This window comes from Schistocerca piceifrons, chromosome 7 (genome assembly GCF_021461385.2).
Source record: "Schistocerca piceifrons isolate TAMUIC-IGC-003096 chromosome 7, iqSchPice1.1, whole genome shotgun sequence".
In the NCBI taxonomy this organism is placed as follows: domain Eukaryota; kingdom Metazoa; phylum Arthropoda; class Insecta; order Orthoptera; family Acrididae; genus Schistocerca; species Schistocerca piceifrons.
In genome coordinates, this window is record NC_060144.1 from 285,285,976 (window position 1) to 285,299,441 (window position 13,466).

The following is a 13,466-nucleotide window of genomic DNA, read 5'->3' on the forward strand; positions in this document are numbered from 1 at the left end:
TGACGAACCACATCAAACCAGTCAGATGACAGTTCTTTAAGGAACAGGCCCATTCCTGCATATTGCCTGAGCTACAAACCAAAACACAGCTTTCCGAATTTACAGTAGTTGCACTATTTTGATAAAAGGACATAGTACTAACTTAAATCTGTCCATGGTGGAGATGATCACTGTTAACAGTCCGTGTGTGGTTGGTTGCAAGCATTAAATAGTATTCGTAACAGAAACTTACAGAGACGTATCTAGTGTGGCAACTAACAGGGAGAAGTCGCGCGGTTGATGTCACATGAGACCGATGAAATCTTTCGATGGGACAGGGACATGCTACAATCGTGGGATCTCAAGCGATAGAGAAATGGCCAAGATTTTGTAGAGAATAATATGGCAGCAATAGCGCCAAATGAATCTCAACATCGTGTTCAAACGTATCAGTGGATTGCGTTGTAATGCACACACTGTTATTCCCATAAGTAGTTGCCATAAGATGAGCGCTGGTTACGTTGATCAAAATCTGTCCATTTGCGATCATTAGATCCTAATCTCAAAATATCTAGGTTACATTCCTCTCCCATACGTATAAATTTAAAACAAAATATTACACGATATGACGTACAGTATACAGGTTTTGTTTCAGTTGGTATGCACAAACATTCTGTTACGTGTATTTCCAATTATTGGTTACATAAAGTGCAGGAAACTGTTTCGTTTTAGTTACTTTCGTATAACCAATTTCAGAAGCAATTTATACTACGCTTTCATGTACGAGGATGATGACTGTATTCTCTCCAAATGTAAACTGAACCTTTCGAAAAGTTTTTTAGTAAAAGAAAATCTAGAATTAGTTCTGCGATACAATCATGCCAGCCCTTTGTTTTCTGTTAACACACTTTTTTTCGTTTTAGTCATCAGTATTCTCAATGACCTGCTGCAGCCCACCACGAATTCCTCTCCTGTGTCAATTTCACAGTCGCACTTGCAACCGACGTCATCAATCTCTGTCTTCCCCTACAAATTTTTATCCTGTGCAGCTCCTTCTGATACCATGGAAGTTATTCGCTGTTGTCTTCACAGATCTCCTATCCGCCTGCCCCTTCTTGTTGTCAGTGTTTTCCATGTACCGGGTGATCAAAAAGTCGGTATAAATTTGAAAACTTAATAAACCACGAAATAATGTAGGTAGATGGGTAAAAATTGACACACAGGGTTGGAATGACATGAGGTTTTATTAGAACAAAAAAAAACAGTTCACAAAATGTCCCACAGATGGCGCTGGACAGAAAAACGTCAGTGACTGCACATGCAATCGAATATAAAAGCAGCTGTAATGAGAGAGAGAATCAGATGCGCCAGCAGTCGCAGCATGTTGATGTTACCTGAACAGGCACTTTTAGTGAAGCTGTATTATCAGAATGGGGAATGTGCTAGTTCAGCGCTACGATCCTATCGCCAAAGGAAGGGGACTCGAACGGGTAAAGGTCCGTTGACAAATGCAGCTGTGGCGAGAATGACGTCGAAGTTCGAAGTCACGGGTTGTTTGGACGATAGACCCCGTAGTGGCTGACCGAGCACAAGGCGTAATGCTGCTGAGACAATTCAGGAAGAAATGGAGGCTGTAGCGGGTTCATCTATGCACGGGGAAGTCAGCGCACGTGCAGTCGCACGACGCACCGGCATTCCAAAAAGTGGTTCGAATGGCTCTGAGCACTATGGGACTCAACTGCTGAGGTCATTAGTCCCCTAGAACTTAGAACTAGTTAAACCTAAGGACATCACAAACATCCATGCCCGAGGCAGGATTCGAACCTGCGACCGTAGTGGTCTTGCGGTTCCAGACTTCAGCGCCTTTAACTGCACGGCCACTTCGGCCGGCCACCGGCATTCCATACGCGACTGTTTGGTTAGCACTTAGGCGTACCCTCCGATGCTATACGTACAAAATCCATCGGCATCACGAACTGTTACCTGGCGATTTAGCGAACCGAAGGGCATTTGCGGTGTGGCCGTTTCAAAAGATGGCGGAAGATGACGATTGGTTGAGTAACGTGTTGTGGACCGACGAAGCTCATTTCACGCTCCGAGGGTCTGTCATTGCCCACAACTGCAGAATTTGGGTTACCGGAAATTCTAGAACTGTCGTGGAAACTCCATTACACGACGAGAAAGTCACGGTATGGTTTGGATTTACCACATCTACTGTTGTCGGGCCTTTTTTCTTCGAGGAAATGCGTGATTCTGGTTTTGTAACTGCTACCGTGACGGGTGAGATGTACGCCGATGTGTTACAGAATCGCATCATCCCCAGCCTGGCTGATAAACACCTGGTGGAACTTACGATGTTTATGCAGGATGCACCACACTTTGCTAGACGCGTGAAAGATCTCTTGCGCGCGTCGCTTGGTGATGATCGTGTGCTCAGCCGCCACTTTCGTCGTGCTTGGCCTCCCAGGTCCCCAGACCTCAGTCCGTGCGATTATTGGCTTTGGGGTTACCTGAAGTCGCAAGTGTATCGTGAACGACCGACAACTCTAGGGATGATGAAGGACAACATCTGACGCCAATGCCTCACCATAACTTCATACATGCTTTACAGTGCTGTTCACAATATTATTCCTCGACTACAGCTATTCGTCGAGGATTGATAGTGGACATATTGAGCATTTCCTGTAAAGAACATCGTCTTCGCTTTGTCTTACTTTGTTAAGCTAATTATTGCTACTGTGATCAGATAAAGCGCCATCTGTCGGACATTTGTTGAAATTTTGTCTTTTTTGGTTCTAATAAAACTCCATGTCATTCCAGCCATGTGTATCAATTTGCACCTCTCTATCTACATTATTCCATAATTTATTCAGTTTTCAAATTTATACTGACTTTTTGATCACCCGGTATTTCCTTCCTCCCCCATTCTCCTTATCATTCCACCTCATTTTCAACATTCTTCTGCATCATCATATGTCAAATGCTTCGAATGTCTTCTGTTCCGGTTTCCCACAGTCCGTGTTTCACTCCCATACAATGCAGTGCTCCAAACATACATTCTCCGTAATTTCTTTCTCAGATTAAGCTAATGTGTCATACTAGTAGACTTCTCTTGGCGAGGAATACACTTTTTCCAGCGCCAGTCTGCTTTTTATGCCCACATAATCCGTTCGTTATGAGTTGTTTTGCTACTTATGTAGCAGAATTCATAAACGCATCTACTGCGTCATCACCAATTCTCATGTCAATTTCATCACTGTTGTCATTTCAGCTACCTCTGATTACTTCCGTCTTTCTTCGATTTACTGTCAGTCCATACTCAGTAGTCATTAGACAGGTCATTCCATTCAGTAGATAATGAAGTCGCCTTCACTTTCACTATGGGTAGCAACGTCATTAGTGACTTATCATTAATCGTTCCATCCTGAATTTTAATCCCGCTCTTGAATCTTCCTTAATTCCCTCGTTTATTTTTGGATGTATAGATTTAACAGTAGGAGTTAAAGACTACTTGCCCCTCATACACTGTTTCTATTCCGTGCACTTCGTACTTGGTCCTTCACTCTTATTGTCACCTCAAATACATAATGTATAGTACCTGTATATCCCTATAGCTTATCCTTAATTTTCTCAGTATTTCGAACATCTTACACCATGCGGCGGTACCTAACGTTTACAGCTGAGCGTAGTTGGTCTTCCGAAACAGCAGTCCCTTTACCTGCAGTTATTCGTACCTCAGGTACTGGAGCTATGGACGACTGTTTATAAAACATAGCTCGATGTAGTCATAGGGGCGAGCCGACACGTCCGCTTTTATGGCTCTAAGCACTGTGGGGCCTAACATCTGAGATCATCAGTCCCCTAGATTTAGAACTACTTAAACCTAACTGATCTAAGGACATCACACAGATCCATGTCCGATGCAGGATTCTAACCTGCGACCGTAGCACCAGCGCGATTCCGGACTGAAGCGCCTAGGACCGTTCGGCCACAACGGCCGGCCCCGCTTTTATGTCCCGTAGCTAATTTACTACCAATAATAACCTGTAGCTGTGATGCTGCAGTCCAATAGTCTAAGCATTGGCGAGTTAATAAATACAAAGAAATACAAAACACATGTTAAATTAATAAGTTATTAACAAGGGTTCCATTCTGACCTCTGTAACTGATGTGGACGACAGAGGGTTAGGAAAACTAAGTCCATTTAGTGATCAGAGAATACAAAATATTCACCGTCTCGAAACAGTTCAGAGTTCTCACGGATGCTTTTCAAGGTAACACGCGCGATGCTAAGAACAGTCACTCATACTCTGTCTTCTCAGTTCCGTAAATCAAGAGGAAATAATCCTACTCTGGAGTACAGTCGTACCTCTCGAAGTATAAAGTCCTTTCAAAATTTGGAGTATAGTAGTGGCTGTTCACCACCCAGGATCAGTCACTTACTCGTATGTGACTGAGTCACGTACGTTGCCATAGGTAGGTCTGCCTTCTTCCAGCACTCGAGACAAAGCGTCCAGAATCGTTTATCTCGGAAAGTTTCAGTACCCACATGACTATAGCTGGGTTGCGCCACTATCCTAATCTCCTTGGCTGAAGGTCGTCCCCACCAAAAATATGTCGTTCTCAGATTGATTTGACTCATCTTTATAACTAAAGTAATATGTTACAAAGGCCCGCCCGGTTGGCCTTGCGGTCTAACGCACGGCTTTCCGGGCGGAAAGGAGCGCCTGGTCCCGGGCACGAGCCCTCCCGGCGGATTTGCGTCAGGTCCGGTGAACCGGCCAGTCTGTGGATGGTTTTTAGGCGGTTTTCCATCTGCCTCGGTGAATGCGGGCGTGTTCCCCTTATTCCGCCTCAGTTACACTATGTCGGCGATTGCTGCGCAAAAAAGTTCTCCATGTACGCGTACACCACCATTACTCTACCACGCAAACATAGGGGTTACACTCGTCTGGTGTGAGACGTTCCCTGGGGGGGTCCACCGGGGGCCGAACCACACAATAACCCTGAGTTCGGTGTGGGGCGGCTGAGGGGTGAAGTGGACTGCGGTAGTTCTCGTGGGGTTGTGGACCACTGCGGCTGCGGCGGGGACGGAGCCTCTCCGTCGTTTCTAGGTCCCCGGTTAACATACAATACAATATTACACAAAAATATTTAAGTAAAGAAATATCATAAACATTCGATGAAACTAAGATTATTCTCAATACTTATAAATAAAAGTTTGTTCATTACTAAATAAGACAGAATAATGGCGCAAGTGAGTTTACGTTAAGTGACAACAGACTGTCGCTAAAAATTGCTTAGACCTAAGTAACCTAAGGACATCACACACATGCATGCCCGAGGCAGGATTCGAACCTGCGACCGTAGCAGTCGCGCGGTTCCGCACTGAAGTGCCCACAACAGCTTTTATTTCTGTATTCCTAAATTTTCCTGAACGTACTTCTCTGACGATATGTCCCTGAACATACTTCCCTGAACATACTTCCCTGAACGTACTTCCCTGAACGTACTTCCCTGAACATACTTCCCTGAACATACTTGCCCGAACATACTTTCTTCTTTCATCGATCAACTCAAGTATTTCTTCTGTTACCCATGGTTTCTTCACAGCTACCCTCTTTGTACCTATGTTTTTATTTCCAATATCTGAGATTACTCTTTTTCGAAATGTGCATTCCTCTTCAAGTGAACTCCCTATTGAGCTAATCCTTACCCCCCTCTCTATAACCTCAGGACACTTCTAGCATATCACTTCATTTCCTTACTACATTCGTATGCCACTTCCTTGTGCATTGTTTTTTTTCTGACTAGTCGCTTAAACTTGGACCTACTCTTCATCACTACTAAATTGTGATGTGAGTCTATATCTGTTTCTGGGTATGTCTTACAATCCAGTGTCTGATTTCGGAATCTCTGCCTGACCATCACGTAATCTAACTGAAATCTTACTATACCTCTTAGCCTTTACCAAGCGTAACTCCTCCTCTTGTGATTCTCGAAGAAAGTATTCGCTATTACTATCTGAAGTTTATTTCAGATCTCAATTAGTCTTTCTACTCTGTCATATCTAGTACCAAGCCCATATTCTCCAAAAACCCTTTCCTTTGCTCCTTACCCTACAACTGCATTCGTGTACCCAAAGACTATTAGATTTTCACCTCATTTTACGTACTGAGCCGGCCGGTGTGGCCGAGTGGTTCTAGGCGCTTCAGTCCGGAACCGCGCTGCTTCTACGGTCGCAGGTTCGAATCCTACCTTGGGCATGGATGTGTGTGATGGCCTTAGGTTACTTAGGTTTAAGTAGTTCTAAGTGTAGGGGACTGATGACTTCAGACGTTAAGTCCCTTTAGTGCTTGGAGCCATTTGATTTTACGTACTGAATTATCAGTCCAATATCATCACAGTATTTTATAGACTTCAGCAACTGTAGTCATATATAAATAATAAGCAAACGACTGACTAAAAGAAATTTAATTTCTGTAACGAAAAGAAATTAAATCGCTTTTATGTAACGGGTTGCTTATACACTGTATCTCTTCAGCTTCGGTTTGCGACGTCGACATGTATATCTGAACTATCATTTCTGGTGTTGGTTTGCTGTCGATTCTGGTGAGAACAACCATATAACTGAAGTGCCCACAGTAACTCACTCTCTGATTTACATTCCTATTCATAACGAATATTACCTCGTTATATCATTTTCTGCTGCTGATGAGATTATCCTACACTCGTCTCACCAGATATTCTTGCCTTCTTTCACTTTTACTTCACGGACCCCCAATATATCGAGATTGAGTCATAGCATTTCCCTTTTCAGAATTCCTACGCTAAGACTCTTAGAACATTATCCTTTCGTTGGTTATTCCGTCTCGTCTCATGGTCACCTCACCAATGTCAGCCCCGTCCCGGAGATCCGAATGGGGGAGAGTGTGATGTACATAGTCTTGTGTTCCACAGGAGAAGATAATGTACGGTACTCTTGTGTGCCACGGTTCGCCATGAATGGCTGCAATCAGTGACCAAAGTAATTCCAGAATATTCGGTGTTCTCTTTTAATGCAACAAGAGTCTACTTGCGTCAAGACCTAAGTTTGTGGAATGTTGAAAAGCTTGCACTACACATCTCTAAACTATCATTAGGTATGAATGCAATAAGCAGTGGTCTAGCTTAACAGACAATCACCAGTCCCTGGTAGAAGGTGTGGTGTCACCGCCAGACACCACACTTGCTAGGTGATAGCCTTTAAATCGGCCGCGGTCCGTTAGTAAACGTCGGACCCGCGTGTCGCCACTATCAGTGATTGGAGACCGAGCGCCGCCACACGGGAGCTCTAGTCTAGAGAGACTCCCTAGCACTCGCCCCAGTGGTACAGCCGACTTTGCTAGCGATGGTTCACTGTCTACATACGCTCTCATTTGCAGAGACGACAGTTTAGCATAGCCTTCAGCTATGTCATTTGCTACGACCTAGCAAGGCGCCATATTCAGTTACTATGAATGTATTGTGAACAAATAATATTGTGAATCATGTACCGTCAAGAGCGACGCTCATCATTAATGAATTAAAGTTAAGTATCAAACTAATTACATCCGCTTTCTGAATTCTCATTCCTTGTCATGTTCCAGACCTCACGTCAGTGTAGTTCTTCCCCCCTCACGCCAGCCTGCGCGAGCTAAAACGCGTATATTTCGGACTCCATTCGTAACACGGTGTTGGCTCTTCTGCCAACACAACAGAAGGTAGTATTAGCTTCTGCTAACAGTGAACTCCCTGGCACTTCACTCTCTTCCAACATTCCCGGAAGCAGCCTCCTTTCCTCGATTTCCTCTCTCTCTCTCTCTCTCTCTCTCTCTCTCTCTATCTCTCTCTCTCCCTCTCTCTCTCTCCCTCTCTCTATCTCTCTTTCTCTCTCTCTCTCTCTCTCCCCCCTCCCCCCCCCCCACACACACAAAGAGAGAGACAGAGAGAGAGAGAGAGACAGAAACAGAGAGAGAGAGAGAGAGAGAGAGAGAGAGAGATGAGATGAGAAGGAGCGAAAGAAGAGACGGAGGGAGAGCTGCCAAAGAGAGAGACAGAGAGAGACAAGCATTTAAGTTACGTGTCAAACGTTGTTCGACATTTGTTTGCCTCGAATAATTTCCACAAAATTTGGCCGTTGTAGACCGGCAAAACAGTAATCAACTGCTCGAATAAATAATTCACTTCACCTGTTATAAAAAATTCATCGCTTTCAATGTAAACTCAGCCAAAAAGCATTTGATCTGACGAACGACTTTTGACGGTGCTGACGTTTGCAACTTTTGGGCGGCTCTCCCGGGACTAGACCGTTCAGCACACCCTATTACTCATGTGAGCCGATTCTGCCCCAAATGTAGAGGCCGATGGCAGCAGCGAAAACAACTTTTCCCCTGTACTGACAGCAGCTCATTTTGTGACTCTGAAAACACTCTTGCGGAATGGTTTATTTGGGTGGTGCAACAGAATGAAAATTTACATCAAGCGAACAAGCGTTTGCGTAATTCATATCAGTAAAATTACTCGTTTTGTTGCTAATGGCGGCTGCGTGAGTTTTTATTCATTCTGTGGGGGTGTGCTAAAATATTTATTGTTATGTGCTGCTGTGGCGTGGGTGTGTGGACGAGCCGCGTGATATAGCTTTTATGACTTCGGAAATCGGAAACATTTCGACGTTTATGCTGGGTTTTACCTTTTTTCGGATAATTTATGGCGCATTTTGAGCACTCACAGTAATGGCAAATGCGAACGAGCCCGCCAACACGCATTCACACAAACAAAGTGCAGTGCTGCGATTTTCAAGTCCAAAGCTGAAAAGCAGGAGTGTAAGAACAGCTGTTTTGTGCTTTCAGCTGTAGGCTGTCTAGCACAGACATGGCTGGGCAGAGGATACGTGACAAGAGTTTAGTACTCTTAATGGGGCATTTTTCAGTGTCCTTAACGGCAACTAACAGGTAAATTATCAACTGCAAGCATTTCAAAAGTTGCTTTCCAAGTCCATTTAACTTTCGGTGAAGGTAGTAAATCCTCATGGAGTTCACAATTAAGTGCCTAGCGGAGGGGTTCATCGAATCAGAGTCGAGGGACTTCTTTACCGTTCCACTCTCTAATAGCGTGCGAGAAAATCGAATAGATAAATCTTTGTTTGCGATCTCTGAATTATTTTATTGTGATGATGATGTTTTATTATGATGATCATTTCTCTCTTTGTAGGTGGACGTCAACAAAATATTTTTGCATCCAAAGGAGAAAGTTGGTGATTAAAATTGCATGAGAAAATCCTGGCCCAGCGAGAAACGTCTTGTTTTAATGGATGCCACCCAATTCGGGTATCTCATTCGTGGGATTCTCTCCCCTACTTCGCGATAACACAAGTCTATCTGTCCTTTGAACTTTTTCGATGTCCGCCGTCAGGTCTATGCGATTCGAATCCCAAACCTCGCACCAGTATCCCAGAATAGGGCGGACAAACGTAGTGCAGGCAGTCTCTTTGGCAGACCTTTTCCATTTTCTACGAGTTCTGCCAACAAATCCCAGGCTTCCGTTAGCATCCACCACAACATGATTTATTATTCGTTATTGTAATCTCCAGATATTTAGTTGAATTCACAGGCTATAGAGTTCTATGATTCATCTGATAACCAAAATTTAGAGGATACGTTTTAGTATTCAAGTACATTCATCGTTTAGAATCAACTACCATTTTTCGCATGATGCAGGTATCTTGTCTCCATCATTTTGCAATTTGCTTTCATTATATGATGAATTTACAAGACGGTTAATGAAAGTATCACCAGCAAAAAATCTCAGAGTTGATCACATTGTCTCTTCAATCATTTCTATACATTGTGAACAGCACGTTGTTTCCTCAATCATTTCTATAGATTGTGAACAGCAGACGGCCTCTAACAGTTTTTGGGGGACGCCCGAAATTACTTCTGTTTCACTCGATGACTTTCCGTCAGTTATTATCAACTGTGACCTTTCTGACAGGAAATCACGAATCCAGTCTTAGAAGTGAGACGATACTCCTCAGGCATGCTGTTTTAGTAGAAGTCGCTTGTGAGAAGCAGTATCGAAAGCCTTCTGGAAATCTACAAATATGGGAACAATTAGACGTCCCCTGTCGATAGCACTCATTAGACCCTGAGAATAAAGACATAGTTGTGTTTAACAAGAACGATATTTTCTGAATCCGTGTTGCCTGATTGTCAATAAGCCGTTTTCTTCGAGGTTATTCATAATGTTGTAAGACGTTGAAACGTCCCCTTTTGAAATATTATACATGACTGTGTTTAAACTGACTCACAATATTTTTAGCGCAACGCAATCTGACTTTCAAAAATCCCTACAAAAGAATGGTCCTGACTAACATTAACCTATACCTTTCACAAATCACTTACCTCACCAAAAATCTTCGTTCCTCGAACTACTGCAATACAGCGAGCGCCACTACTGCCAGCTAAATAAAAGATTCAAACTACTGAAGGCACTAACTACTGATAGGCATAGTCAGCAAATGAAAGATTTTGATAGAGAACAAACAATGTATTTTACCCCAATAGTGTTCAAAAGTCATAATGTATATAGCAGTTCATGACATCCGGTCTTACAAATTTCAAAACTGCGCCATCTCTCTCCCCACATCCACCACTGCTGGCGGCTCATCTCCAACTGTGCAACGCTACGCGCTGTTCACATCCAGCTGCCCAACACTACAATGGCAGACAACAATGCAAACTAGCCACAGACTGCACACAGCACAGCCAGTGATTTTCATACAGAGCGCTACGTGGCGTTACCAATAAGAAAACCTAAACAGCCTACTTACATAGCCCCCCATGCTTCCCACAAAAAATTTTACAAGTTTTTTTGGGCACTGGCCAATACATTTGATAAAATTTTTCTTAATTACAATAACAAAGATATCAAATGCACACGCTTATTGATACAATGTTGGTCAAAAGCTAAAATTTTCTCACAGTCCATCATAAAGACAGTCCTGATCGTTCATCACAGTAAAATTGCAGTGTTTGTCTCAAAGTCTGAGCAGTAGAAGAAAATGCACACGGAAGTAGTGGATTTCCATGCAGTCTTGAAGAAGTAGTGTTGTCCTTCCAACGAAAAGACAGTGCTGACTCTTGACATGCAGAAAGGTAATGGGCCACAACAGAGCAAACCCACCGCAGAGTCAGTCGAAGTTTTGAAGAATATTGGTAGGTAGGTCATCACAGAGTAGACCCACTGTAGTCCTGGTAGAAATTATGGTATTGGTGGGCCACCAGAGGTGCAGACCCACTGCAGTTCTTGTAGAAATAATGGTATTGGTGGGCCATCAAAGACGCAGATCCACTGTAGTCCATGTACAGATAATGGTATTGGTGGGTCATCAAAGATGCAGACCCACTGTAGTCCTTGTAGAGATGGCCAGCAGCCATCTGTTTGACAGTGCAGGTGCACAATCACCATTGACGAATCTTGCAGATAATATAGCAAGTCCATAACCCACCACTTGTGCACTCACAAAGTTTTTTTTCTAATCGTCCTTAGAACCAGCAATGCTGTTAACCAGTCCCTTGCTGAATTATTAACACACGTGCAAACACTATCAGACCATACTTCTCACATATTGTCCATATAATATGACCAACAGAAACGTGTGCTGTGAAATGGAACTTACAAGTTAATAATACGATGAACTCGTGACAATTACAATTTTATAACATGAGAATACAATTACAAAGATACAGAAAACATCATTAAAAACATAATAATACGGATAACATTTGTGGTAATACAGGCTTTACAAAAGAATAGAAATATACATATACATCAGTATTACAGGAATTATGACATAATTACATACATAAAAGATCAGAATAACTTTTGAAACATTAACTTCACACATGACCATTAAAACAGAACAGAATTAATAATGTCTAACATCTTTACAAAGTAAATAACATATTATTAATGCAAATTATATTTGAGGATAACAGTATTCCTCATCAGAGTTCATGTAGCTGAGTATTAGAAAAATTCTACAATATAAGTCTTATCAGATAAACATATAAAGACAGGAAGAACATAAATACACAAGGGTACACAAACACATAGTGGGATAACACAAGGAAAGGACAGGGTTTGTTTTACTACAGTATTTTGCAAACAAAACTTTCTTTACTTCTCGGAGATCTCCCTTCGTTCTTCATTATTTCCAAAAGTCCTATCTATACCTGCTTTCTGTACTTTTCTGGAGTAGCCTCTCAGTGCATTTCTTCAAATTCATCGCAACTCATTCTCTTATAGGCTACCCCCTCTTAAGTTAACTTAAATCTACTGAGCTCAAATACTAAACTAAGGGACGAGGCAATGCAGCAGCACAAAACAATTAACGCAAACATGCAATAACTTATATCTAGACATAACATAGCTGAAGCAGAAAAAATATTACAGTAAAAATGGCCATGTCTAATACCTATGTCACATCTTAACACTAGAATGATGCATCACTGTAACTTGCTCTAGCAGACAAGTTACCAAGTCACTGACAAAAATTATGCATGCAATTCCTGTGAAGTGGAAATGTCTTATTGTGCTCCCTCATTTTTTTGGAGTACATCCATCATAAAGTTATTTTTTACTGGATCTGTAGGCATAAAATATTTATATTAGTACATCTATAAAATTTTATTTCAACCAATGCTGCAGTGCACCTAGGAACAAGATATTAAACAAAATAGGCAAAGCAAGGCATGAAACGCCATTCACTAGCCATATGGCATTTCATAATGCAGTAAAGAATCTTTCAACTAGCAAGACAATAGACACGTAATGTTTGTCATCATTTCATTTCAGTAAATATCATAAATTAAGAATTCTACAATGTAAGCATGTTTTCAAGTTTGAAGGTGTCGTATTTACGATGCTTTCTACAAAGGAATGTCAATAGCGAGGATAATGGCCTCTTTTTTTTCTTCTTCTCCACCTGTGCCTCTGAAAGGCACACACTAATGGCTTTTTTCCAGGCATCTGTCACGCAGCAGGGTGCCCATGACACATTACATGAAGGTGGTCACTTAGCTTTCTTACTGAAGTATTTACGACAGCAGTTTCCACTACAGTGACAGTCTCATACAAAAATATTTCACAGGTCTAGAATTTGCGTTACAAATCTGTAGAAACAAAATCCTATTGATATAACAGTGTCCAAAAAATTTTCGCCGGCATTGTGATACATTCACGCATTTACACACATTTCATAACTCTTAAAGTTGGTTTCCAACATCCTTTTTCACAAGTCAGAGTCCCTAACCACTATTCATTACTCCTTACCTTATTACACATATACATATTCGTCGACACGTCAATCTTGCGACGACACTTCAGGATTTCATCATAATAAATACATAGCATAATCAAATTCCTCATATAGCATCTGATTATTGACCATAAACATATCTCAACAG